The following is a 12,290-nucleotide window of genomic DNA, read 5'->3' on the forward strand; positions in this document are numbered from 1 at the left end:
TGATTTAACAAGCAGGTTGTCAGTCTAGATTTTATGCGCAGATGGAGAAAAAGCGCAGAATTTTTGTAATGAGATGAAAAGCAGAAATAATAAGAAATAATAAGAAAAGATGAAATGAAAGCCTGCTCACAACCCCGCTCAGCCTTGCGAACTGGGTATGGTGCATTAAGAACCCGGTTCAACACTCGAGCAAGCGCTCTCCACTCAAGGTGTTCACAGCAACTGATAGGAACTCATATGGGGAAATTATAGAAAAGAAATAATAAGATAAAGAGAATAAATTTCAACGCACCTCAATAAACGGAGCCCCACATACAGTACCTCAGAAAAGTGGATCTTCCGACCAGTGTTTTTGTTGACGTCGCAACCAGATGATGTAGCTGCTTCGCAGAGATGTCTTACTGCACAAATTACAAATAAATTTTATTCTTCGATTAGAAAACCCAAGCGCTTTCAGAGCCCTCCGAAGAGAGTCCGGGATGAAACCACGCACACCTACCTCAACCGAAAAAGAAACGACCTGCCACCCGTTTGCTCGGCATTGATCGGCCAGATCCGCATACCGCCTGTCCTTCCGCGAGTTACTGACACTGAATCTGTCCTCAGCACAAACTGTCAACTCCATCCAGAATACAATCCTACGACTCGTAGAGTACAGAACTATATCTGGTCTTAGGGTGGTAAGTGCAACACAGCTAGGGAAAGAAATCTTTGCACTAACTGAGTCGACAAGAAGTTGAGAGAGAGAGAGAGAGAGAGAGAGAGAGAGAGAGAGAGAGAGAGAGAGAGAGAGAGAGAGAGAGAGAAAGTGTAAGTGCTGACTATTCCAGGATATAAACTACAACAGGTTCTACTGCACAAAAAAGTTCAAATACCCTGGATAGAAAAAAATCAAACAGTAGACCCAGGTGCTCGAAGTCCGTACACTTTTACAGTGTGTGTTTGTCGAGCTGAAACTCACACTAGCAATGATCACTTGCCAGAATCCTGCTCGTGGATGGAAGGTATCTTGTCCAAGTTTGTTCTGAGGCCAGGCTCGATTGAACCAGGCCATCTTTCGATCCGATCTGTTTCTTTGGAGTTCGCTGATTTCTCATATCAAATTTTGGTGTCGCAGAGGGTACTCTAAGTCCGACTGATCAGGGGTGACTCGAAATACACACATATTTCTGCTAATTGCTAACTTGCAATCCCTCGGTTACGACGAAAGCACCGAAGGGATATGTTTGGCATGTGCCTCCACCAGTATTTCTTGCAAAAGCGTAGTTTGTTGCCGAAATGCAAGCTGTTTTTAGTCGGCTCAGAGAAGAAGCAGCTGCGCTGTGAAAACCGCGGGAAAACAGTGGTGGAGATGCCAGGAGTGTCAACCTTTCTGCAAAGATTGGTGGTTCTCTGTAAATTCTTCTCCTCCGGCCATTCTCAGCTCTAAGCTGGCTCTTGATGATTGAGTGAAGGTCTGTTTGACGCTGTGTCCGTTCGAAATCGGTCTTGGCAAAGTATATTTTTGCATGAAATGTAACCCAATTTGTATTTCGTATGGACACTCGAAAACCCACTCACGTGGTATGGGACTTCTGCTTATCGTAGATCCCTGAAAATTGCTACGCGAGGAGAACATACCACACTGTCCGCTTCATAAAATATTTGAGTCGAATAAAATAACAGAACATGAAATTATGGGCGTACGAACTTAGGATACCATGTACGGACTTCGAGCACCTGGGTCTACTCCACACCAGGAAACAGGAACCGCTCCTCCAAGACCGACAGTTCAAGTCCAAGATATCAAAGGGAATTATGCCTGATACTGTGCTATTTACTACTTCACAACGTACATGCCAGGCATGCTTTGTTTTAAAAGTTATCAAATGTGACACCCCCACCCCTACACACATTCACACATATACACACGACAGCCACTGGATATAAATCTCCACCTTACAAAGTTCCCATGGTCTCATACCTTCTCAATGAGATCAATGCAAGGCTGCAGATCCAATCCAAAGTCAATGAAGTTCCACTCAATACCCTCCAAATGCTACTCTTCCTGAGAACACACAAGCAAAAACAGGAAAAGAGGAAAAGGTGTAAAGCATTAGAGATAACTCATTGGTAGTGTCCCTAGAACAAAAGTGGATGAGCGCCAACCAACAACTGTACACACACTCACAACGGCATAACCACTCGGTATCAATAATTATTTACAAAACAGCAAGAATGTGTGAAGCCACAATGCTAGGCAGCATGTACACATAAGAGAAAACGTGGAACGTTCAAATAGTACAGGGCGTGCAGTGGGCGTGCAGTGTGCGTGCAGGTTTGCCGGTGTGGACACGTTGCAGTGCAATCAAATTGTGCCATAAGTGGAATGAGTGTACGGAGGACAGTACACCTTGATCTGGACAAAATCTCTGCGTGGATCAGTGTGATTCCTGAGGCATACACAGAGATAAGCATGGTCTCTCTCTTTCTTTCTCTCTTTGTCACTGCCTCTGCCTCTGTCTCTGTCTCTCTGTCTCTCTGTGTCTCTCTGTGTCTCTCTCTCTCTGTGTCTCTCTCACTCTTTCTCTCCATGGCCAGCAATCGAGGACATCTGAGAGTTGTAATTTTTGTACTCCTCCGAGGTGTGATTTTTGGCGTGCTGGGCCAAGCACAAGGAAGCCATCTGCAAAAAAACTGCAGAAAATGGTTGTTGTTTGATCCTTTGGTGTAATCTTTGTTTCTAGTCGAAGCTAGTTGCTGTTTGGAGCAGAAACGCTGAAATTGACTATTTTCTGCATGTACTCATACATGTACTCATGTACTCAGGCATGCAGTCTCACTCGTATTTTAGCTCTTTTTCTGGAATGGATGCTGCTCTGCGCCCCTTGGTGAACATTTCCTGTGCTCGTGGAGCAGCTGAAAAGGACCACTGGTATGTCTGGTTCCTGGTTTGAAAGTGGAGAGTCGACTTTTGTGCCTTGAAAAAGGAGTAGAGAGCGATAGAGGTACGTCTGTTGCTTATTTTTGAGTGCTCCTCGTACATTTTTGATCGTGATAGAAATTCTCAGACCAAAGTCAGACCAAAGTCAGCGCGATGATGGTCGTACAGTTTTCTTGTGGATTTTTTAGTTGTTTCATCTCGTATCTATGTCAGTATTGTGATGGTGAAGTGGAGAGGGTGATTTTCTTCCTCTAGGCTTCGTTCGGCCGACTTTGCTTCGTCCTCGTTGAAAAGTGATCCTGAAAAAAAGGTCGATTCGAAAAATTATGTTGATTTTCAATGTACGTGATGACATGCGATTGCTGGCTATGTCTACTAACCTGTTCCAGAATGAACATGGTATGGTTGAAAAGCTGCTGCAGCTTCTCGTTCGTGAAGTTGATACATATTTGCTCAAAGGAGTCCACCTGTGCAGGAAAGATCAATATTGACACGTACGCGCACGTACATTTACACACATACACACACACATACACACACACACGCACACATACACACAGACACACACAGCGACTTTGTTGATAACTATAAGAAGGTGGTTTGATCGCCACACTGCAGCTCACGCTTGTTAGTGAAGTGTGAAAACAAACCGGCGACTAAAGCGTGAGCGCGAGGGTAGCAACCTTGTCACGAGCATTGGTACATGAAACCCCCCAGCATGCAGTGCAATGCAATGCCCGTTGTGTCCAACAGGTTTGTATACACTCTGTACAGACTACACCCTTGTTCAGCTGTCCATAGGAAAGAGTTTTACAAATCCGTTGATTCCCAAACCTGCTGAGAGTGCTCAATGGCATTAACAGAGCTTAGAAAATAGCGAGAAATATGAATATATACTATACTACTACTATTACTAAGCTTGGTATGCGGGTGTGACGTGCTGCTGCTCATCAGATTCGGTCCATGCGACTCTCGTGTTATTAGTTTTGTTATTTTGTCTGCCTTTTTTGAATTCGTTAACCAAACGGACTCAACTATCCAGTGATCAGGTACTGGTGTGGTGGGGCGAGGTTTTGTTGGTGATGCTGCTGTCAGTGGTGGCGGCGTGCATGTGCTCGTGCTTGCGGGCGATGGCCCGCGTTTTCTCCCATGCCGCAAGTCTGTCTTGCGTTTGTGTTTTGCATTTGGACTTCCTGCCAGGCTTGGAAGGCTTGCATTTAAAACAGTTTGTCCCACTGTGTGGCTCCCAGTCTTTGAGCGGTGGAGCTCCAGAGAATTTTGGGCCCCTGGCAGTAGCAGTGCATTCCATGGCCAATTTGCAATTGTGGCAAAAATGCTCAGGGTGTATTCGGTTTCATCCACATTGAGATGAAAGTTAACACTGCCAAGATGGATTCAGTATGATCTGCCACACGATACTTCGTCCGTCCACTCCCTGACGCGAATTTCTCCCCTCCAATACGACAACAGGATGCTAACATGAGCCTCCATTTCTGAACAAAATAACGTCTCTAAAATGGCCACGAAAAGCTACAGTGATGCACGTCAAGCTTAGGAATACACGAAATCGAAAGGCTAGGACATCGAGGTATACTAGAAAATTGCCTGCGAGGTGGAGAAAATTCGCTGACGAGTTTGGCGAGCCCTTGAAATCGAGCGACGATCCAAAAATAATTGCACCCACGTCGAGAAAGAAACCATGCGTAGCGCGTGGGTAACCCAAGAAGATCGCTCGAGCGGCGGCACAGTCGAAGGCAAGGCCAGTCCAAGCTCTAAACTCTATCGAATGACCTGGCAAACACCCATGGTTTCGGTTGACCTTGCCCGTTTGAGATGGAAGTCGAGCGAAATTGCAAACATACGACTAGGCCAGGTCGCGTAAAAATGAAAAAGATTGAAATTTGGCCGCCATATTGAATGAACGCGCGTCGCATGCATGGGACAGCCGTGGGTAGAGGCGACGGTTTCAAATAGGACATAGGTTGCAAACCGGAACGGACTCAATATTCACTTTCTCTCTTCGTATTTTGATTAGAAAACATATGTCACAGTGAGACTACAATGTGTTATACTCCCAGCCAAAATTTCATGGCTCTGCGATGACCAGAAGCGCAATACCAAGCAGGTGAGTTTTTGACTTGTTACCTCGCAATGCGACTCGAGTTTTACGACTTTCGAAAAATCAACTTCTTGTCGCAGGTAAACAGCGGCTCACCTCTCGCCAATAAAGCACCGCATACCAATCAAAACTAATGGAAGCACACACAAGGCTTATTGTTAATCTGTACTGGCCGTCGTGGAGCGATAGCAATTACCTAATTTCAGAACTCAGAGTGAATTTGACGGGCACTCCAAAACCTTTCCGGTTTGGAGCCACCTCTGATTTGAAGCGAAAAATCGGGAAACTTGGAGGCAATGGGTCAACACAAAGCAGTGGCTAAGTTCGATTGACTCTGGCCTCAGAGCAAACTTCAACATGCCAGTTTCCTTCCACAAACATATTTCGAGTGGACAATCAACGCTGATGATCGGTTTGGGTCTATACAAATTTGGCTGTCAAGCCATTCCAGTATTTAACCGTCGCCTCTAACGCGTAAGGAGACTATAGGTCTGTGGGGACTGCCCTAGAGAAATATGAATAAATACTATACTACTTTATGCTGACCTTTCATACAAACTTCCAGTCAACTGCCCCATCATGCAGGTGGTTTATATTGGGCATATAAACCTCATACTTCATACAAACCCCATATAGACCACCAGCATGCAAACTCCTTTTTAGAAACAGGAAGAAGTTGACTGTCAGTTTGTATGAAGGTCAGCATAAGTATAATACATCCCACTAGTGGTAGTATGTGGGTTTATATTTCACGTACAAGCGTACTGTTGGGTTTTATATACATACTGTCGCATCGCAGTTTGCTACGCAATTCTTCTGAGGTGCAAAGCAACTTCAGAAATGTGTCGCAGATAACTGCGATGCATGTTGATTTTTCACTGCACCCAATGATGTACAGTGTGCATTTCAGGTGTGTCTCTTAGGGATGAGATTGATGCGCAAAACTAGACTTCGAAAGTGCTTATCTACGCATTTTGGCACCAGATTAGGTTTGCGACTACTGTAGCTAGTGACTACACCCAATTTCCAAAACTTGCTCCGATCGCTTCGATTTTGGTCTCATTCGATTCTCCCAGGCGTAGTACATAGAAAATCTGCAAGTATTATTCAAATCGGCGCAGCCATTCTTGAGTTATTGTGATTTGAAGTGCGCCAAGTAAAGGTTAGTTGGACTTTTGCTGGAAACAGAAATGAATGGGGGTGATGGGAGAATCGAGAACGACCGCACAGTCAGTGCATGCAGTACAGTGTACAGATACAGTGCACACGCCTCGTCACTCGAACTGCGCGTACGATACTTTGGTATGCTGGCGCGGACAAATTCGCTCGTAGAGGAAGACGAAAGCGTCTCACCACCTTGTAATTTCACATGGCCAGTGGTTTTTCGACGCTGAAGACGATGGAATAGTCCGCGACGCTGCGACCCGACAAGAACAACCCGAAAATCATACCCTGAAAAAGCGCTGAGCGCAGAGCTCATAGCAAAGGTACTATGCAAAAATTGAAAGTAAAATATTCCCTGACCCATATAGGGCAGAGCCTGTAATACCATTAACTTTCGTACTGCACATTGTGTTTGGTGACAAGCAGCGCGCGGTGGATCAATATCAAACAAAGAAGTGGGTCACGATGAGTACTTACTGGGGATAATTGCGCGGCTTTGTCCCGGTCTCTCTGCATAGAACGAGCGCTCGGAACAGAATGCTGTCGAAGGCAAACCCATTGGCCGGCAAGACAGCAATGATTATGTACACAGGTTAGTGGTCGTCGAGCTGTGACTCCGTGCCAAAATCCGTCCACGTCCGCTACGGAATGGCGAATGCCGTTCGACCGAGTACCCACCGCTACACCACAGTGCTCGTACTTCGGCAAAATGTCCTTTCCACCATTCACGACGAAATGTTTCGGCATCTGGCTCGCGGAAGAAAGACATACTAGTAGTAGTAGTAGTAGTGCGAAGCTCACAAGCACTCAGTCTCACAGCCCCGTTCACACTGCACTTACATCAGGTGCTCGCTGAATGCAGTGAAAACAGGGAAGAATAAACAGTCTAACTGTTGCTTGAGCATCATCGCTAACGACTATTCTAGCTTCCTTATTTTCTGACAAAAATAAACTTACTTCAATGTGAGAAAAGCAGGCACAACAAATAATAATTTATTTGTTGTGCCTGTCATTTTGTTGTGCCTGTCACCAAGTCACGTGACGGGTATCACTACACTTGTAAGCAGGGAGTCGTAAAAGCCCGGGAGAGGACACGGCACACATTCCCAGAAAACATCTTTGCCTCGCGCTGCCGGGGAACGCTGCCAGGGAACGGTGTTGCGAGGCAAGGACATTATTATTTTCGAAAATTGTGATGTCTTCTTGAAATACTAATTGGGACATTCTCCGATTTCTCTTAGAGCACGGAGACGATTGCTCCGTCGAGTCTTCTGATCTCTATTTTCATCCTCAATTCTTCCAGCTGCTTCACTCATTCTCTCTCAGTTTATCGAAGTTAATTTATTCCGAGGCGATGGAAATGCAAGATAAATCCCTAATTGTACTTCAATTATATTTGCGTTGGGGTGAACGAAATGAGATTTGTGGAAAATGACGCCACTTCCCGTGTTAGCCGCTGGTCGTATCATACAGCCCATATTCCATTGCAGGTGATGGGCGAACGTTCGTGTTGAGATCCGCTGAGCTTCCTCGTACTCGTGGAGTTGAATTTGTGGCAGAATTGCACTGAATTGCAGTCAAGTGGTTGTGAATGAAACGAGATTTGTGGAAAATGACGCCACTTCCCGTGTTAGCCGCTGGTCGTATCATACAGCCCATATTCCATTGCAGTTGATGGGTGAAAGTTCTTGTGGAGATCCGCTGAGCTTCCTCGTACTCGTGGAGTTGAATTTGTGGCAGAAATTGCACTGAAATTGCAGCCACATGGTTGTGAATGAAACGAGATTTGTGGAAAATGAAGCCACTTCCCGTGTTAGCCGCTGGTCGTATCATACAGCCCATATTCCATTGCAGGTGATGGGCGAAAGTTCTTGTGGAGATCCGCTGAGCTTCCTCGTACTCGTGGAGTTATGAATTTGTGTCAGAAATTGCACTGAAATTGCAGTCGAGTGGACTTCTGTGCGTGTGTTGTGAGTGAATCGCAACGGCTCCCTTCCTTCAGCATCGTCAAAACGCAACATAGAGCATTATTACGCACTCGTTCCATGATTCATGATATTGCCTGGATTCTTTTAAAAACAATCAATGTGTGTTCCCTATCTATCTACATTGTACATGGTTGCAGGTCGTTATTTATAAATCTTGATAATTTCAACACTTTTCTACTCGTATACTGAGTACGCGGTGACTTTAGCCGTTTAGGAAATGGAAGGCTCAGCCTCCAGGTTGGCCAGAAAGGTTCTCAGTGAATCTAACCGAAGTCTTGGCGAGTGTACAAAAGGTAAACCTATCATTTGTACTTCATAACGGAATTGTGCACAAAATGCGCACACACACACGCACGCGCACACACAAACACTGTACAAACACACACAAAAGTACAAGCACATGTGCACATACACACGCCTCCCCCCCCCCCCCTCCACACACACACACCCTACCCCCCACCCCTGTACCATGTGTACTGAGTCTGACAGACAGACACACAATCATGTTTAAAAAACAGTTTATGCTTCCTTCGCCACCAGTTTCGGATATGGTGTCAACAACGAGTTGTAAAATATTGGTATTTTAGGACTCCCTGCCCTGAAGACGAGCACAGCGCCGTGGATCGAGCAGATCCGGCCGCGCCGGCCTAGCGTGCTTCACTTTCTGGCCGAGGCAAACATCGTCCGCGTGCGCGCATCCCGTGTCCTCTCCCGGGCTTTTACGACTCCCTGGTTCTAACTATTCTTACGCAGTTACCTGGTTACCATGGTTACGGTCATGATCTGATGATAGCAGGAGTACACGTCATGTACTGAAACAGACACTGTAGATCTACATGATTATTATTATTATTATTATTATCAAATTTTTGATAGGGCAATAGTAATTTCATCCTGCATTCAGTCATGTCACATGATGTGTATTTTATTACATATTATCAAGAGTATAATTACCGTATTATCTCAATTATAAGCACGGTCCTTTATTTTTTCAATGTACCTCCGCCCCGTGCTATTAATAGAGACGTTCCTTTATTGGAGACTGTTCCATTATTATTTCAACCTCATTTCAGAGGCATGTTGCCGTGCAAAATTCATGTCAGACACACACATTTCAGGGATTTTTCGCCGGTACAGATAATGAATTTACACAGTGTGCTTATAATGGAGACTGAGCACTTTATTTTTTGAATGCCGCCCCAAGGTGTTCTATTATTGGAGACGTGCTATTATTGAAGACTGTGCTTATATTAGAGATAATACGGTATAACCCCCCTGGGGGGGGGGGGGTATAATTATACTCTTGATATTATGACTGTAACAAAATACACATGACTGAATGTTAGAATTATTATTATTATTATTACTTGCATGTACGCGTTGGAGTCAACCATGCAAGCATGATCCACAACTTCGCTTATGCTGAACATGATAAACAGGACTATGACAGGGGAAAGAAATTGAGCTAGAACGATGATAATTATAATGATATAATTATCATATACAATATACCAGCCTGCTATGTCGGATACCACCAACCATGCATCGACCAGGCGCCAGGCGCGAACTGATGGTGGTGGTGATGAGAAGGAGAGCTCTGTGCCAGAACTTTGCAGCCTAGAGAGCGTGTGTGGGCAGGCGTGTTTTTACTAGGGCTGAAACGAACATAAATTTTGAGTATTCGAACGTTCTTGATGTAAAACGAACGAACGAACGAACATTCTCTAACATTCACCTCACACACGTGTGCTCGTGTACAACCCGGTATAAGCAAAACATACAGTGGAATTTTTGAATACATCGTTCATGACGCGTTCAAAAATTGCCCGCAGAATGGAAGCATTGGTCATTCAATATTGTTCAAATGTCTGGACAAGAAGAGAGACTCCCAAACAAATAAACACACAAACAAAATCAGCAAAAAAAGAACGGGCAGAGGGGCCCTGACTCCCAAAGAAATAATAAATAGCGAAACTTGAAGACCTCAACGGAGTGAAACAGAACCATTCCAACTTCAAGTGTCTGACTTAATATAGAGACTCCCAAACAGGCAAGTGTGCATAGAAAACAGCTAAAAGGAACGGTTAAAGGGCAAACAACACACGAACATGCACCGTTGCACTCAGTACCGTTCACACCAACCAGCAACCTGCAGACAACGCAGAGAAATTCACAAGAAGAACACAAAGAAAAGTTCAATTAATCAAAGTGGAAGGAGGAACACAGGCAACCAGAGAACAGTATGAGAAAAGAATACAACCGATCTACCTGTTACAGTGTAATACCAACAAACAAGGCAAGGCTCTACTTTACCTCACACGTTTGGAAGAGGTGGGGCCGAATCCTCCAGCTCCTCTTCCAAGACCACATCCAGGGCGACTGGCTCAGGCTCAGTGGAGAGTGGCAGGAGATCGGCTGGGACGTCCACCTGATTGGCTTGAAGGCTCCGGTTCTGCTGCAGGAAGATCAGGGCATCCACATTCTCTGCAGCGAGAGCAGAACGGAGCTTCGACACAATGACTATGTGCCCGGCGGCAGAGAAGACCCGTTCGCTGGGTACGGATGTAGCAGTCACGCACAATATCTGCCGTGCCACCTTCGCCAAGTACACAAAGCGCGACGCATTCTGCGCCTACCACACCAACGGATCTGCAGAGGATGGAAGAGCAGCCTCTGCAAGGAATCGCTCCACCTCTTGCTGAATGGCTACGGACGCTGACACTTCCGCATCATCAGCACCACCGAAGAACAAGTCGAGATCATTTGGGGGTATCCGCTTGGCTGCTGGCTCAATGACTTCCACTTCGCTTACCTCCAGCTCCGTGTGCAGAATGTGCTGACTGCACCGGCGGAGTAACTCGAGCTTCAAACCATCCCGAGCATCCGTCGATGGCAGGAAGGTCAGGGATTTGGAGCGCGGATCCAATGATGCTGCCTAACGAACGAATATTCGAATATTCGGTATATTCGTTTCACCCCTAGTTTTTACCGCCATATTGCCAGGTGTGTCTTTACCACCATATTCATCAACCATAAGTACAGCTGCAGTGGTGTCTTCAACTTCATTCTCCCGAGTCAAGCTCCGTATGAAGACATCCAAGAAGAAGATTGCCTGATGAGTCCTGCGGGGACGAAACGTAGATCTAGATATATATCTACGTCGCAATCGAGCGATGTCGTTGCTGTGTCATCTTCTATGTGCCATGCGCTACTTGATGTACCAGCCTGCTATGCGGATACCACCAACCATGCATCGACCAGGCGCCAGGCGCGAACTGATGGTGGTGGTGGTGAGAAGGAGAACTCTGTGCCAGAACTTTGCAGCCTAGAGAGCGTGTGTGGGCAGGCGTGTTTTTACCGCCATATTGCCAGGTGTGTCTTTACCACCATATTTATCAGACATCACTGCTAATAAGAGAATTTTTCATCCAGCAAATGCACGAAGAGTGAATAGCAACTGAATAAGGGGTCATCCGTAAATTCAAACTTTTTTCACCAAACGAATTAATTTAGTTTAGACCCAACCCCTTCCTCCCTCCCTCCCCCTCAAGACGTGAAAAATGTTGACATACATGCATATACAACAGCTATGTACATGAATCAATGTTTTTCTGAAACGAAATTGGTCAACCGGTTAAAGGGGAAGTTAAGGCAAAAATTAAAATTTCACCAGTTGTAGTCTTCGGGGTGCTGAGTCGAATGGTCGTGGTCCGAGGAAGCTGAGACGCTCCCTTCCTACTTGAATCCCAATCGAACTCGCGCACTTCCACCGAAACAGGGTGACTGCGCCCTACGAGATGGGGATTTGTATGCAAAATGTCACTAAAAGCGCCATTTCGTTCTAATAAAAGCACGGATGACCGCGATTGGCCCATATGTTGTAGTCTTTTGGACGCTGAGTCGACTGGTTTTGGTCCGAAAAGGCTGCGATGCGGCGTTCCTCCTTTATTCCCAATCGAACATGGTTGAAGAAGCGGTCACGTGCTCCTGCGTACACCAGTCACCTGGTCACCGTGCCTGCAGGGTACAACTTACTAGCCTGTTTGACCTTTTTTGGGTGCAGTCCTGTCACTCGAGTTGAACCTTGGTGTGAAAG

The 12,290-nt window shown here is 45.7% G+C and overlaps 1 long non-coding RNA gene across 1 annotated transcript; it reads right to left on the reverse strand.

Moving 5' to 3' along the window:
• Window positions 1–17: 17 nt before the first annotated feature.
• LOC135828368 (uncharacterized) lies at window positions 18–7,030 on the reverse strand. The gene is made up of 3 exons (XR_010555648.1): window positions 6,684–7,030; window positions 3,304–3,390; window positions 18–2,047 (listed from the first exon to the last, which is right to left on the reverse strand). It is a non-coding gene; the product is annotated as an uncharacterized LOC135828368 (long non-coding RNA).
• Between the last annotated feature and the right edge of the window lie 5,260 nt (window positions 7,031–12,290).

Source organism: Sycon ciliatum, chromosome 12 (genome assembly GCF_964019385.1).
Source record: "Sycon ciliatum chromosome 12, ocSycCili1.1, whole genome shotgun sequence".
Taxonomy (NCBI): domain Eukaryota; kingdom Metazoa; phylum Porifera; class Calcarea; order Leucosolenida; family Sycettidae; genus Sycon; species Sycon ciliatum.